The sequence below is a fragment of the Bombyx mandarina genome, chromosome 23 (genome assembly GCF_030267445.1).
Source record: "Bombyx mandarina strain Sakado chromosome 23, ASM3026744v2".
Taxonomy (NCBI): domain Eukaryota; kingdom Metazoa; phylum Arthropoda; class Insecta; order Lepidoptera; family Bombycidae; genus Bombyx; species Bombyx mandarina.
In genome coordinates, this window is record NC_143229.1 from 18,002,878 (window position 1) to 18,020,834 (window position 17,957).

Sequence of the window (17,957 nt, forward strand, 5' to 3'; positions counted from 1 at the left end):
TACTGTAGTTGCAGAGTGCAAAACGTAATCTATACTTATCTATACTTATATTATAAAGCTGAATAATATTATAAAGTTGAAGAGTTTGTTTGTTTGAACGCGCTAATCCCAGGAACGATTGGTTAGATTTGAAAAATTATTTCAGTGTTAGACAGCCCATTTATCGAGAAAGGCTATAGACTATCATAACACTAAGACCAATACAAGCGGAGCACCAATATAGAACATTTCAAAATCGAGTTTTTTTTTCCTTTTCAGAGCTTCCGCTGCGTGCGCTGAAAAAACGGTTAAAGTTTCGCTAAAATAATGTATGGCTGAATTGTTCCCCTTTAAAATATCTAAAAAAAAATCTGCGACAGCATATGTCTATACCAATGTTAAGGTAGGCTCACTATAACGTTTTTTATGCTAACAAAATTTGTTCTAAAATAAAGCATTATTTGTGAACTATTCCACGCGGACGACGTTTCGGGCAAAAGCTAGTTTTCTAAATAATATTAAACAAAAATCTCGTTATCGTGTTGTAGGAAGACGCACCGTGTTAGTAGAAGTGTTTGGGAAATTTTTCTCTTCCTATTATAGTGGAACCGTGTTATAAAATACCGTGTTATATGTGGATTATCTGTATATACATATACCTATATGTACAAAAATCGTGAATATAAAACTAAATTCTGTGAATTTCTAAGCAGCCACCAAGAGGGTAGGCGACCCTCATCTGTTTTTAAGACTAAAACTTGATAATCCGCAATAAAGTGTGACAAATTTATCATCATACATCACTCGGATGACAGACACAGCGCACAATGCTATCGCGGGCAACTCAAACAGTCAACAGGGGTGTATTAAGGTGCCTGGAGGTTGATAATACAGGACTTTGAACCTAGACTTCAGCTCGTTCGGAAGCTAACAAAATAAGTTTTAACGTCGAATTATGCTTGTACCTTTAAGAAAGATAATAAATAAAATATTATCTATATATTAATACGTGAAGCAAAAACTTTGTATCCATTTTTACGAAAATTGCGCGGACGGAGGAGTATGAAATTTTCCACGCTTATAGAGAATGTTATAGAGAAGAAGTGCACAATGCTAGTATTTTTTTTAAATAATGCATAAAAGATACATTAAGTCAATAAAGAAAACATTACTCACACTACCATGTATTTGACACTCACACGCATGCATTTATTGTCAAACTTTTGTTCTTGACGTCTGTGGTCAAATTGAGAATAGATTAAATATTGTTTGTCTTTATTCATATTTTTCTACAGTGTAGTCTTGGCGAAATTTGTGATAATAGAAGTAGTATAATAGTCTTTGAAAATACAATCATAATAGTGTACAAACTTACAATTCCAATTAATTATAGTCGAATTTCGACTACTGCGGGACCTCTAGTTATTGTTATTATTTATTAATTATTAAAATTTAATAATTTATTAATATACTATATTTATTTCATATCTTATTAAATTATACAATATTTTTTGAAAAGTATATTAAAAATATTTTGTTTTAAATGACTATAAAAAATAGATGGCCACTAATGGCGGTGTCTACGACACAAGCTACTGATGGTTAGGACTCCAGAGACAGAAACCTTCTCACAATACGCACTGTATCAAGGACAATTGCTTTCTGTATCAGGCCCCTAATCCAGCAGGATAACGAAAGCTTCATAAGGCATTATTATTATTATTAAAGCGTCAAAAAATAAGAGTAAGAAAATCTTCTGTCATTACTAATCATAATTTATTTGTCAGTTATATGAACGGTTTAATATCTCGCTGTTTCTTTTCTATTATTATTAAATTATTTCAGACGTTATGGAATACTTTACGGTTTCGGTAATCGCATAAGACTGAGGTGTAGGAGCACTGAGTTTCAAACCGTATACACGAATTATTTTTGGAAAACGAAGGAAATAGCGGCACTGCGTAATAAAAAATGAAGCTAACTTAAAATATTCAAACATCGGTTTACGATCGCGAATATTTCCGTGGAGTGAATTCACGTTCAAGCTAAAATAATCATCAGTCATATATTATATAAGTAAAATTCATGTGATGAACAAGTTTGTTTGCTCTTTGGCTGTGTGGCTATTATCTATATATGTGTATGTTTAAACATAAGAACGCTTATCAGTCTCTGATACCTATAACACAAGGACTCCTAAATTGTTTCCATTTGTCATTATTAATATTATAGCTTCAAAGAGAATCACCTAAGGCCCGTTAAGTGAAGGGCGTAATTTGCGTAAAAAGCTGTGCGCTCTTTTAAATAGCTTTTGGAGCTCTGTCGCGAGGATGATCACACTTCCAAAAGCGACGGCAGGTTTTATTTTGTGGACCAAATCGTCAGTTAGTAGTGATAGCGCGTATTATAAGCAAGCACGGGTAGGTACCACTAATTGACCAATTACCAATGGTATCTTACCACGTGTAAGAAGTCATTTAAAAAAAATGGCGCACGTGTAACTTCTTGCAGGTGAAAGAAGCGAAACTTCTTTTGTGGTGTGTAGTAGTATTGTGTTTTTTTTTCGTTTTTTTTCTGATTTTATAGAGCCTCACAAAGTGGAAACGAAGAATAGGAAATTCTCTGTATTAGAGAAATGACCTAGCTCGCTTTGTCCTTTCCCTCTCTCTACTGTCGAGTGGTACGCGAGACGCTCTATCTATTTTCTCACTCTCGCTCTTCCTAATTTGTATCTTTTCTGTCTAGCCGTAACGAATCTGTCGCGAGTTAAATTTTATTTTCAACGCACGTAAAGAAGTTTTACTTCAAATAAACCAGCAAATTATTGAGCCTTTTGGCCTCAAAAAAAAATACCTCTACCCTTAAAACAGCGTTCTGAATACGTACCCCGCGATAAATCAACTAAATAGGTCAATCATGATCTAGCTTTTTGACAGAACTCCAGCGAGCCTGCACCAAATATATATGGTAACTCGTAACAGATATATTATATTAATACGTGAAGCAAAAACTTTGTATGCCTTTTTACGAAAATTGCGCGGACGGAGGACGGAGGAGTAATTTTCTACACTTATAGAGAACATAGAGAAGAAGTGCACAATGCTAATATTTTTTTAAAATAATGCATGAAAGATACATTAAATCAATAAAGAAAGCATTACACACACTACATACCATGTATTGGACGCACACACGCATGCAAACTATTTATTGTCAAACTTTTGTTCTTGACGTCTGTTGTCAAATTGAGAATAGATTAAATATTGTTTGTCTTTATAAATATTTTTTTATAGTGTAGTCTAGGCGAAATTTGTGATTATAGAAGTATAAAATACAGTCATAATAGTGTAAAAACTTACAATTCCAATTAATTATAGTCGAATTTCTACTACTGCGGGACCTCTAGTATATATTATTATGATGGTAAAATATACGAAATTGTTTAATTTATAATTTGCACTACTGAATCAAAATGCAGTAATTAAAATTGCGATTAACGGTTTGTCGATTTTTAATGATTTGTGTGACACGGACGGAAGTTGTTGAAAGTGCCCAACCGGTGCTAAGTGGTTACCGGAGCCCATAGACATATACAACGTAAATACCGCCACCCACCTTGATATATCAGGTCTAAGGTCTCAGGATAGTTACAACGGCTGCCTCCGCCCTTCAAACCGAAACGCATAACTGCTTCACGGCAGAAATAGATAGGGTGGTGGTACCTACCCGCGCGGACTCACAAGAGGTCATACCACCAGTAGATATGTATGGCATTGAAACATAGGCGGCGACCAAAAGGAACGCGCATACCATTAAAGTTGCTGGCAAGGCTCTATAAAATCCGCAACGAGCGAGGAAGCCTCTGTGTTTGGGACATTGCCGACAATATGCAGGAGACTAAGTTGAGATGGTATGGTCACGTAAAAAGGAAGCCACCTGACTACGTCGAAAATTTGACACTACTGCCACTGCTACAGACCTCCTCGGTCTCAGACCTAGAGGCAGACCCAAGACAAGGTGGAAGGATGTAGTGTTGAAGAACAAAAGGGCATGCAATGTTGCTGACGAGGGTGTTGAAGGCAGAGCGAAGTGGAGGAGAAAAGTAGGGATTTATTCGAGTTTTCAATAATCAACTCTTCCCGACATCTATTGGCGAATAATAGTACTATTTTTCTTAATTGTGGGCAACTAACCGCTTTAAAGACACAACAAGATGGCGTTATCAAAAAAAAAACAAAAACGAGCAAAGTTCGGTCATCATCTAGTAGAAAATTATAACAGATACTGTTACAATATAAGTAAATATTTTCCGTCTACTCTTACCGCCCACTGCCTGAGTTCGTCCCCGTAAAATATTCGACTCTACGTCACCATCGGAACACAAAACAAACGAGCAAACACGAAAACCAATTTCGCATTTTAATCCATTTTCTAATATTCAAACTGTTTATTTTGAATCATTCGAATCCTTTAGCAAATTTGTAGATCGCGTTATGGCTAATTGAAATAAGCAAGCCCGGTACGGATCAGATCCCGGGAAATCGGGACGGCGCCGTAATCCCGCGGGATTTCACAGATCCCGTACTTAACCTGCTGTTCGAGAGTATCGGCACAGAATTACATTGAGAAACGTAAATTGTTTTAGCAGCATTATTATTATTATCCTAACAACAATATTATTATGAATCTAGTAGTTACTCTTTTACAATTCCGGATTGGAATCCGTGTCTAATTTTAAGATGAAGTCGTCTTAGTCTAAATGATTATTACTGGTGGTAGAACCTCTTGTGAGTCCGCACGGGTAGGCACCACCTTCCCGCCTATTTCAGCCGTGAAGCAGTAATGCATTGCGGCTTGAACGGTGGGGCAGTCGTTGTAACTATACTTGAGACCTTAGAACTTATATCTCAAGGTGGTTAGCGGCATTTATGTTGTAGGTGTCTATGGGCTCCAGTTAGTATATACAAGACCCGCGGAAACGAACCAAAAAGCACCCTATATAATATAATATAGTAAATATTATTTAAAAGACCAAATACTTATTTGCTCAAACATACACTTTTTTTTTGCTTCTGCCGGGTGCCCGTTAGGCATTGCGGCATGATAATGATATGTCTATAAGCTCCAGCGATTGCTAACCACAAGATTGCTCTGAAATCCTTGTTCGATTAAAATGCGGAAACCGTTGAAATAATCTTTTTATCAAAAACATATCACAAAGTCAGTGATGCCAACTCCGGGGTTTCCCCCCAAATTTAGGGGGAAAAAATCTATACAGGGATTTTTTTAGGGGGTGAAATTTTTTGGGGATATTTTTAGGGATAAAACTTTATTTATATTTTTTTTTAAATTTCTACGTACGTCAACAAAAATAACAATTTCATAATATAATGAAATTAAAGAAAAATACTTAAAAATACTATTTAGTATTGTTTCCGTCGTGGGGGAGTTTTGTTTTGAATTTAGTGGTTTTTGAAATTGCTTTAGGGGGAAAGTTTTCAAACAGTTGGCGACACTGCACAAAGTTGCTAATATATCAATCTAGTATTTTTACTCTCAAGAACCCTAAACAGAGACTTCAGTGTTAGCTTTAGCTGACACAAGGTTGGCGAAGCAATTGCTTACGTCAAATTTTCTTGCTGCACAGATGTGAAATATGCAAGCTTATGTGCGAGTGTTTTTAGCTGAATCCTTCAACATATTTAAACGATAAACGTATCAAAAAGCTGACGTCCACGTACCGTTTACCTAACGTGAACTTTATAGCTTTTACTCGTGCAGAAATCACGATCTAAAATGAGATTTTATTTCAGATAAACATTCTCTCGTAAAACTTTCATACGCGTCGGCGACTTTCATTAATATCATGGTAGCTTTATTTAAGGTTCAAAACGGTTTCTTTATCAGATACTAGCGACCCGCCCTCGCTTCGCTTCGGAAACATTAAAACACTCATGAAACCAAATAAAAAAAAAAGAAAAAAAAAAAAAAAGTAGCCTATGTTCATCAGGGACAATGTCGGCTTCTAATGGAAAAAGAATTTTTCAAATCGGTCCAGTAGTTTCGGAGCCTATTCGAAACAAACAAACAAACAAATCTTTCCTCTTTATAATATTAGTATAGATATATATTTTTTAACTATTGCATTATTTTACTCATCGTGCTGTAAAGAATAATACGTCCGACTTAGTCGTAGCGACGGTGCGGTGTTCGAAATCCGCCGAATTTTACTAATCGTTCCAAGAAAATATATGTCAAATAAATGTTAGTGAAAATTACTTATCTTTATTGCAAATAAGATTAGCGGTAGTTAGCGGCCTGTCCTTGCTCCGGACATTGCTGACGTCCATGGGTGAGGGTAGCAACTATGAGCATATAACACTGTCGGAAAAATAATAATACACGGTGATTAACCACGTATGACATCATAAGTCCCGAACAGTGTTTAGCTCGGCGTTAAAAAATATATTTAACTACCGTCTTTCATTTGTCAATTAGACGGGCCATGCGATAAATTTGGCAATTAAGAAAGGCTTTTTTATTTATTTATTGCATAGATGGGTGGACGAGCTCACAGCTCACCTGGTGTTAAGTACCCACCGGAGCCCATAGACATCTACAACGTAAATGCTGCCACCCACCTTGAGATATGAGTTCTAAGGTCTCAGTATAGTTACAACGGCTGCCCCAACCTTCAAACCGTAACGCATTACTGCTTCACGGCAGAAATAGGCAGGGGGGTAGTGCGGACTCACAAGAGTCCCTACCGCCAGTAAAAACAATTTTGCTTTTTTCACTGTCACTCCCAAGACCAGATCAGACCTAGAACCACTGCGTTCCTCCGCAGTGCGCTTCCAGGGATATTTTTTTCTCGCATACCATCCGGCTTTGGAATGAGCTCCCCTCCACAGTGTTTCCCGAACGCTATGACATATTCTTCTTCAAAAGAGGCTTGTAGAAAGTATTAAACGGTAGGCAGTAGGTTGTCCCTGCTCCTAGCATTGCTGACGTCCATGGTTGACGGTAACCACTCACCATCAGGTGATCCGTTGGTAAAAAAACGAAGCAAGAAACTCTGTTTATGATAAAAAATATGTATACCTGTCATTGGCCGGGTTTGTCATTTACATGTTAAAACATGTTTGGGCTACAAACTATCTATATTATATGCAAAATTACATTCAAAATCGGGCATCCATTCTTGTGTGATTGGGTAAAAAGCATTTTAGTGGTCGTGGCCTAAAGGATAAGACGCCCGGTGCATTCATACGTAGCGAAGCACCGGTGTTCGAGTCCCAAGCGGGTACCAATTTTTCTAATGAAATACGTACTCAACAAATGTTCACGCTTGACTTCCACGATAAAGGAATAATATCGTGTAATAAAAATCAAACCCGCAAAATTATAACTTGCATAATTACTGGTGGTAGGACGTCTTGTTAGTCCGCGCGGTTAGGTACCATCTCCCCGCCTATTTCTGCCGTGAAGCAGTAATGCGTTTCGGTTTGAAAAGTGGGGCAGCCGTTGTACTGTAAAAACTGAGACCTCAGAACTCATATTTTTTTTTTATATCTCAAGGTAAGCGGCATTTACGTTTTGGATTTCTATGGGCTCCGGTAACCACTTAATATCAGGTGGGCCGTTAGCTCGTCCACCCATCCAAGCAAAAAAAAACAATTAAATATGCATTATTAAGAATAGCTCAAAAACTATTGAGCAGATCTTGTTTACTTTATAATTGGGATCGGATTAGAAGCAACAGTTTTCAAATAGAAAGAGCTTTATCTAAATCGGTTCGCTTAGAAAAGAATACTGTGGTCAGTAAATATACAACTCAGTCAGTAATATTAATCGCGCACTGCTTCAATTTAAACATGATTCTTTGTAACTAATCTACTATTTACGATAACTTCTTTCTAATGTAAGCTTAAGCCAATAGATGATGACGTTGAAAGCTCTAATGCATCGAGAGCTTTTACTGATAGCCTTGAGAGGCTATTTCAGCGTAACCTTCATTAGTAGCTCACGGGGCTCAAACCAGACTGATGCTGACACTGGTCCTAGCAAGAGCAGTGCTTCGGAGAATCTACCACCGGATCGGAAACGCGACCCACTAAGAAGATCCGGCGAGAAACTCAATGGGCTGTGTCTATGGGTTAATTCGCTCGTCGAGCCCTTCGTCGCAAGCGACGGGTTCGACGAAGACGGTGACCAGTGCTTGGGGTACCTAAAAGCACCCTTAATGGATCGGGAGCATCGGCAGGATCCGAAACAAGCTTAATAACAGTACGTTATTATTTAAAGTCTCGACGTATGTATGATACGACCGCGAGATGTCCCTCAAACTTTCAGGTAAGAGGTCTCTGTGTTTCTAAACTTATATTCGCTTGTAAATAAAGGACGGAGTTTCCAAGTTAGTTCTAAGTTAGCGAGCTTCGAGTTATTTCAAAAGGAGTGCTGTCGGTTACGCGGAACTTAAGCATGTGGTACAAGATAGTTAATTTTGTTGTATCAATTGTTTTGTTTAAGGTACCATCACTTTGCCTATTTCTTTCTATAATGCGTTTCGGTTTGAAAGGACAGCCGTTGTACTATAGAGCTGAGAGTTAGAGCTCGTGTCTCAAAGTGGCCGGCGTTCTTAATGTCCGTGGGCTCCGGTAGCCACTTCCCATCGGGCGGGCCGTAAGCTCGACCACCCATTTAAGCAGTAAAAAATATATTATGCGCCCTGCATTAAATCTAGTTTAATGATACTAAAATAGATTACTTTTAAACAAATCTACATAATATATATGTCACTGTCACTGTCACCGTCAAGTCGTTATCTAAGTTTTAAATTTTGACTGAGGAATCGCGGTTACGAATCTAGACTATATTCAGTATATATTCTTGTTGCGAACAAAATCAATAAATCATGTCTCAGTTAAGTCTCTAATGAAGCCTATAACAACAACTTTCAGAAAACATGGGTATAATTATTTAGCTTTTTTTATTTTGTATCAAAGACAGGTTCATAGCGAGTGGCAGTCTTTGAAGAGTTCGATGTAAGCTCAACCTCATCATTCAAAGCGGGTGAGGTTATTAAGACTAGAATTATTATTAATTATAAGACTAATAATTATTATGTTTATTGTAATTTGTATCAAAGACGGCTTCATGATGAGGGGCGGTCTTTGAAGAATTCGATGAAGACTTTAACCTCAACATTCAAAGTGGGTGGGGTTATTAAGATTATTATAATTATTAATTAGAAAACTAAAAATTTTTATGTTTATTGTGTGTTTACCGAAAAAATACTTATAAAAAAGATAGTATAACAACTAACAACAAAAAAAACCGCTTAAATAATATCATGTTCTGTTTTTATTCTGTTGATACCAGTCAGGATGTTAGAGCGATATTATAAAATTATTGTATTGTCACCGGTTCTCGACGCGTGTGTAAATTTTCAAGTCAATGAAAAGGGACGTCCAAAGATTACGTTATATACAAATCAAACTTACATACTTTAAAATCTTGAATGCGACAAAAGTTTTTTTTTAATTGCCCTTGTAGGCAGACGAGCATACAGCCCATCTAATGGTGAGTGGTTACCATCGCCCATGGACTTCAGCAATGCCCGCAGCAGAGCCAAGCCGCTGCCTACCTAAAGCCACTTTATTTTTTACCTACGAAAAACTGTATATTTTTCTCAAACCAATGCAACACTCAAAATTAACTAAGTAATTAAAAACATTGATTACTTATAAACGTTACCCGAGACGAGGACTGAAACGACTCAAAGTTCTGAAATACGAAGCTTTCATTGCTTTTGTGCTTTCAAAGCTAATGGCCCGACTCAAGAAACGGTTAATGTTATCTTAGAGGTTTTTTTTTAAATAGGACTTACTGTGGATGGGTGAATGCGTTCATGGCACACTCATTTTAAAGTGGTTATCACAATAAAGCAATAAAGCATACCTACCACGAAAGCAGAGGTGGAATCCTTAAAGCATTGTGCAATGATTGCCCCACCCTTCGATATGGGAAGCGTGACCGTTCGTGGAAAAATACCCAGGGTAGCCCAGTAGCACCTACCGTAATACTAAAAATGGTGCACGTAAAAGAAGTGAAGACTTCTTTTAAGAAGTGAAACTTCTTTTACGGTGTGTAGTATTTTGGCTTTCTTCATTTTTCGTCCTTAAATCATCTCTTGTGCTGTGTATAAGAGAAGTGACCTAGCTCGCTTTGTCCTTTTCCTTTCTCCAGGGTCGAATGTTTTATTTTTATTGCTTAGGTGGGTGAACGAGCTCACCGCCCCCCGATGTTATATGGTCACCGGAGCCCATAGACATCTACAACGTAAATGCCGCCACCTACCTTGAAATGTGAGTTCTAAGGTCTCAGTTTTTATAGTACAAAGGCTGCCCCACCCTTCAAAACGAAACGCGTTACTGCTTCACGGCAGAAATAGGCAGGGTAATGGTACCTACCCGTGCGAACTCACAAGACGTCCTACCACGAGTAATAATGGTTCGCGAGACGCTCTGTCTATTTTCTCACTCTCGCTCTTCTTAAATTGTATCTTTTCTCTCTAGCCGTAACGAATCTGTCGCGAGTTAAATTTTACTCTCAACGCGCCTAAAGAAGTACTGGTGGTAGGATCTCTTGTGAGTTCGCACGGGTAGGTACCACCGCCCCGCCTATTTCTGCCGTGAAGCAGTGATGCGTTTCGGTTTGAAGGGTGGGGCAGCCGTTGTAACTATACTGAGACCTCAGAACTTATGTCTCAAGGTGGGCGGCGCATTTGCCTTGTAGATGTCTATGGGCTCCAGTAACCACTTAACACCAGGTGGGCTGTGAGATCGTCCACCCATCTAAGCAATAAAAAAATAAAAAATATATACAAATTTTCACATCCTAATATTGAGATAGATCGTAGTTTGAATTTCAATGTACAATAAAACGTCAGTCGCAATCAAGCCGCATCACTGGTCCATGCTACACAGAGGTACAATGGAATTTACGTATGCGATCCCACAAAAAGTTCAGTACGAAACTCGCAATGTACATGACGATATAATGTTTTGTTTTTACTGCAGTTTATATTCGCAGAGTTTTCTAGAATGTGTAAAGGGACTTTTTCACCGAGCAAGTGTAATTGCTCCTTAGACCGACGCTCCGAATGTTATTGTTTGGAACTTGTATAAATGCAACCTTATCTTGAAGAGTTAGCGAGTTTGTCCAAATAACATTGTGCTCTAATTCTATTTTTATATTTAATTTCGGTTTATCGCTAAAACCTTTTTTATGGTTTAACACCAAACATACCGTAACGGGTCATATGACCTATTTTTAAATTTGGCACTGAAAATGCACGTATCTTCTTCCATCTTTTGCACATTTTTCTTCATGACTTTTGCTTATCAATTACAGTTGTTACAGTTGTTATACTATTTTTTTTGTTTTGTTTTTGAGTAATACTTGTCGTACTATATCGTTATCTACCCGCTGCGGTAGAAATAGGTACCAGTAAGTGTTGGTATGATTAGTGTTACATTTCATTATTTTCGACATTCCAAAAATATAAAAGTTCTTTAAATAACGGGGAATCATGTTGTCGTCCGTCGATATTTTGATGTTGTGTTTTTTATTTAATTCCCTTGTAGGCAAACGAGCATACATCCTACCTGATGAGGAGTGGTTACCGTCGCCCATGGACTTCAGCAATGCCAGGGGTAGAGCCAAGCCGCTGCCTACCGTTAAGTACTCTCCACAAGCCTCGTTTGAAGAAAGATATGTCATAGCGCTCGGGAAACACCGTAGAGGGGAGCTCATTCCAAAGCCGGATGGTACGTGGCAAAAAAGATCTCTGGGAACGCACTGTGAATGAACACAGTTGCTCCAGGCAGTACGGATGAACTCTACTCCGGTAGCGGGCGGTGTGATGGTATAAACAAGATGAAGGGATTATCTCAAACAGAGATGAGGGTCTCAGAGCGCTCCCCGTGGAACATGCGGTTCAAAATACAAAGAGAACCGAAGTGGTGGTAGTGGTAGAACCTCTCAAGAGTCCGCGCGGGTAGGTACCACCGTCCTGCCTATTTCTGCCGTGAAGCAGTAATGCGTTTCGGTTTGAAGGGTGGGGCGGCCGTTGGAACTATAACTGAGATTTTAGAACTTATATCTCAAGGTAGGTGGCGCATTTACGTTGTAGATGTCTATGGGCTCCAGTAACCACTTAACACCAGGTGGGTTGTGAGCTCGTCCACCCATCTAAGCAATATAATAAAAGTCCCTCTGCAGACATAGCAGTTCCAAGGAGTTCGATTTTAGACATTATTATTAAGTTATTATGTTCTCAAGCTTTTAATTAAATCAATTTTGGCTTATTAGTAAGTAAAGTAAATTTTGCAATACATATATGGTAAGGTCTTATCCACTCTCTGAACTAATAAGATCTTTTGTTTGCATTAATAAATTGATTGCATAAAAAATATCATTATATTTTCTTAATTAATTTGATTTTTTAAATTAACGAAAATACAATTACTAAACTCGGTTTTGTCAGGCGTCTTATTTTTGGAATTAATTTAATTTTATGGCTCGTAAAACCGTCGTGTAGTCTTTGTTTGCACGCAAATATGTTGGGGTAGGTATTAAAATAACTTTTATATATGTACGTGTTTTTTTTGCTAAAACCATTTTATGTAGATAAATGCGATGTTTATGCAGATTTCCTTGGACCTTCGTTCCGTGGTCTATACATACATTAATTTTTTCAATCAGTAATTTATTGTTTTAATTTATAAAATATCATAATTGTCAAAACTTATAACAGGAACTAAGTATGACCAAAAATATTCATTTTGTACAGTTAAAATGCATAAATTAATATTAAATTTAAAATTAACTTTATAATAATATTAATTGTGAATTTTTTTTTTTTATATTTTTCGTAGAGCCCCGATATTCGTCGCCATTATTAATCAATTAAGTCAAAAACGAAAGTACATACAGATAAATTGAAATTCGTCGAAATATACATACCGATTACATAACGCAAGCTCGTCACGGTATCAACAACACATACATTTAAACAACAATAAAACAACAACAATATAATCGGACGCGAACAAAAGCATTCATTAGTCCTTTTTCTTTCAAAAGAAGAGAGAAATAGAAAGAGTAGAGGATAGACAGAGATACGTGTAGCGCGCGTAGCGAGCGGTTGAGCACTGATCGGATGCGCGTAGAAGCTACGGTTAGCGTAGCGGGCTACGAAATCTCGTAGCGACTTCGAAATCTTTTGTGTTACATGACGTATGTTTGTTTGTTTTGAAAGGACTCTCGATTTGTTTACGTTTACGATAAAAATGTGTTTATTTAACCAGAATTTTTATTGTTTCCAATTTTTCTTGCAATAGTGCGACAAACTGAGAAAAATAATTTTAGTAGCGCAATATCTAAAGCTCGGTTTACTCCTATCGAGAGATGCCGTGACTATACCTATATAAGTGTGGGGTGGTCTGAAATAATACAAGCTCACCCTTAATCAGGTTATCATAAGTTTACAGAGCATCCTGTACTGGCAACAACAAACAACATTATGACAACGTTTGTGTAATCGACAATACCAAAATGTGGCTGTGGCGTGTAGCCATCATACAAACGCAAGATATTTGACAGATGCCTGAATCTCGCTCACGAAATTTTCAAGATAATTTTGCTCCAAGATGAAAAAAAACCTACCTATGCTAAGCCTTAAGAGGCTATTTCAGCTTTACCCTGGTGTGTAGGTGAGCTCTCGAGGCTCAAACCGGAAGTGTTGCCAATACTGGCCCTAGCAAGAGCAGTGCTTTGACGAATCTACCACCGGATCGGAAACGCGACCCACTGAGAAGATCCAGCGAGTACATATTTACAAGCTCCGATCACACCATTCAGACCGTCGGTCTACCGAGCAATATCACCGGCTCGGTGGAAGATCTTCCCTTTGTCATTAAACTTTCCAAATACCCATTTGTGAAACCCTTCCACTGTTTTCACCGCGCTAAGGGGGCTCTTGGTGTGTGTGGGACTACCGAAGATAGTAAAGGCCATCCACTAAATGATTGTCCTTAACTCTAACCCAAGCATCAGATGTCGGCACAGAACCAAGGATAGTTAGAGGGCTTATCGTGGTCAATATGGCACCTGACAACTCCTGAAGGAAGCCATCGCGTCAAAGTCGTCGAGCCGAATCGAGGACTCTACCTTGGCTACTTGGTACGGCAGCCAGTCAAACCGCTAATGTTGATCGATGTTGTTTTTTTGCACAGATGGGTTGACGTGCTCACACCCCACCTGGTGCTAAGTGGTTACCGGAGCCCATAGATATCGACAACGTAAATGCCGCCAACCACCTTGAGATATGAGTTCTAAGGTCTCAGTATAGCTACAACGGCTGACCCGCCTGTCAAACCGAAACGTATTACTGCTTCACGGCAGAAATAGGCAGGGTAGTGGTACCTACCCGTGCGGACTCGAAAGAGGTCCTACCACCAGCAAGTGTGTTCTTCCAAGACATCGCTGTAGAGCTCCCGTAGCGCGTCGCGCAGCCTAATACCCCCTCCCTTATTACAGCTTATTGACATAACATTTAATTGACAGCAATCAATACCTTTTCGTCCTTCTGACGAGTCCTTTCGATTCGCACTTCAATATTAACTAAAGGTCTCGCAGTAGTTGAAATTCGACTATAATTAATTGGAATTGTAAGTCTGTACACTATTATGATTGTATTTTATACTTCTATAATCACAAATTTCGCCAAGGCTACTCTATAAAAAATATTAACAAAGACAAACAATATTTAATCTCAATTTGACATTCAACAAGTGTGTTTTTGATGACATCCAAGTTGAAATAAATGATTTTGAATTTGAATTTGAATTTGAATTTGACAACAGACATCAAGAACAAAAGTTTGACAATAAATAGTATGTATGCGTGTGTGCGTCAAATACATGGTATGTAGTGTGTGTAATATTTTCTTTATTGATTTAATGTATCTTTTATGCATTATTTAAAAAAAATATTAGCATTGTGCACTTCTTCTCTTTAAGTGTGGAAAATTTCATACTCCTCCGTCCGCGCAATTTTCATAAAAAAGGATACAAAGTTTTTGCTTCACGTATCAATCAATATTCATAGACATCGTTACTTGTTGTTTTATTGGAATTTAAAACGTCACAATCCTATTTGCCCGAAACAAGTTGAGTGTGAATTTTTCGTTGAAAAATTCGCAGCCGTGGCATGCTCCTTTGCATAAATCTCGCTTGGATTGCGCGCTTCGTTATAACATATACTAGCGACCCGCCCTCGCTTCACTTCGGAAACATTAAATTCTATTATTGATAGGCGAAGCCCGCCATGTTGCGCGCGGTACCACAATAACTGCGGGTGACGCCGCGGGGCGAAGCTAGTCTAAAAAAGTAGCCTAAGTTACTCCTTATATCATCAATTACCTATTAGTGAAAGTCTCATCAAAATCGATCCAACCGTTCCAGAGATTAGCCGGAACAAACAGACAGACAGACAGACAAAAATTGTAAAAAATGTTATTTTGGTTTATGCACCGTATATATATTCATTTGCAGTAGGCAGCGGCTTGGCTTTGCCCTTGGCATTCCTGAAGTCCATGGGCGACGGTAACCACTCACCATCAGGTGGGCCGTATGCTCGTCTGCCTACAAAGGCAATAAAAAGAAAATATAGTAAAAAGCGGTTATTTCAATATTACAAACAGACACTCCAGTTTTATTTATATGTGTATATATATATAGATTATTATATTTTCGGATATTTTCGTTGAAGAACGTGATCGAAATGACAAGTTTTGCGTGTTTGGATTGTTTTTATTTATTTTTTATTTTGTCATTTAGGTTGTTTGTTTTTCTCACGCGTTTTGCGTTAGCTTCGTGTAAGTGACGGAACCGTGGGGTGAACTAGAGGATAATATTGAGCTTAAGACGTGTAGCTTAAGACGTGTTTTAAGTGTTGTACTTTAACTTGTACTACGAAACAATGACTAAGCGCGACTTCTTTGCAAGATCACAATCAGATCAAAATGGGTCCAGCCGTTCTAGAGATTAGCCGTAACAAACAGACAGACAGACAGACGGACAAAAATTTAAAAAAATATTATTTTAGTGTAAGTACCGTATATGATATATATTCATATGCATGTAGTAAAAAGCGGTCAATTCAATATTACAAACAGACACTCCAATTTTATTTATATGCATATAGATATAAGTCTTTTATTTTAATTGTATAAGTGGTTTTAATCCTCTCCAGGACTCGTCAGTACCGGAGAAGACGCTGGCTGTAACGCAATCATTGGTATAGTCTGATAAACCTGGGTAATACGAACTGCCTTAACATATCCTAGGCTGGTCCAGACGGTTAATGCACCGAAAATATCATACTATCCATTTTATTTCACTCTTTGAACAAGAATATGCAAATCAGCTGGCAACAATAATCAAACATCGTGCCAGTTTTTCATACGAATACATGTAGATTTGCTTTTTGTTTTAGTCTAGACTGAATTTTAAAGAAAGCATATTAAGCAAATTATTGCTGAAATAATCAAGAATACTGACAGCGTCAAGAATGACTGAGTGAACAGTTTGCCGTCATTGGTCTTCGGCGGAGCCTAGTTTATTAAAATAAATAATAGTTTAAAAAAAAACTAACGAAATACGCTTTCATAGAAAATCCAACTAAAAAATAGAAAATAAATTTTAATAATATAATATATAAAATAAATAAATTATGAATTAAAAATAGTGTAAGAAAAAAAGATTTTATCGTAAAAAAGCGTGGGGTGCATGGTATAAGTAGTTATAAATATTTTATGAACAGATATGAGTAGAAGGGTTATTTTGATAATATCCTGAAAAGCACGTATATGTAAAAGCGTATTTTGTTAGTTTTTTTAAACTAATATTTAGTTTTCATTTTTTAGTTGAATTTAAATTTTTTCAGCATTTTTTTAAAATATTGAATTGTCATCGGTCCTTAATAAGTATACCAAATTTCGAGTTAATCCGACGTTTTGAAGGGGGTCAAAATCATGTTCAAAGATTCCGTTACAAACATACATACATACGTCTGAAGCTAAGAAGAGCGTCTTAATAAAACTATTTTAAATAGCAATTATCTCATTTTTATTTAGTCGCTTAATAAATAATTCTCGCGACTAAACGGTAATTTAGTTCTGAAACGGCCGACTTCACGGCGCTTACCCTACTTGTTTGCTGATTATAGACTAAACAAATTCCCGCAATTCACTTCTAAATATCATTTGTTACAGTATAACGGCTGCCAGACCCTTCAAGCCGAAATCCATTATTGCTTCACGTCAGAAATGGACAGGGCGGTGGTACATGCCCCTAGTCTGGCGCTTACATTATAGTGGTCGTGGCCTAAAGGATAAGACTTCCGGTGCATTCGTATTGAGCGATGCACCAGTGTTCGAATCCCAGGCGGGTACCAATTTTTCGAATGAAATACGTACCCAACAAATGTTCACAATTGACTTCCACGTTGAAGGAATAACATCGTGTAATAAAAATCAAACCCGTAAAATAATAATTTGTGTAATTACTGGTGGTAGACTTCTTGTGTGTCCGCACGGGTAGTCAACCACCCACCACCCTGCCTTTCTGCCGTGAAGCAGTAATGCGTTTCGGTTTGAAGGGCGCGGCAGCCGTTGTAACTATACTGAGACCTTAGAACTCATCACAGTTCCGATTGCATCGCCGTTCAGTCCGGACGCGTTTTTGCAAATAATTGTCGCTGCCGTCGCGAACGTGAGTCTCGAGTTGTTCAACATTGTCGTTGTCGCACCGATCGCGGCATTGTTGTGCATTCTTGACGCGCTGTCGCTGGCGTCGCGACCTTGAGTTGTAAAAACAGTTTGTACTTGAGTTGTGCATTCGAAACGCCAA

General features: G+C 37.9%; 1 protein-coding gene across 2 annotated transcripts in view; it reads right to left on the reverse strand.

Moving 5' to 3' along the window:
• Syt7 (Synaptotagmin 7) overlaps positions 1–13,206 on the reverse strand; it is a 224,920-nt gene extending 211,714 nt beyond the window's left edge. For both annotated transcript variants that reach the window (XM_089737281.1, XM_028175819.2), the window contains exon 1: positions 13,009–13,206. The gene's annotated coding sequence lies outside the window, so the exon portion shown is untranslated. The remainder of the gene's footprint in view (positions 1–13,008) is intronic.
• Positions 13,207–17,957: the final 4,751 nt, after the last annotated feature.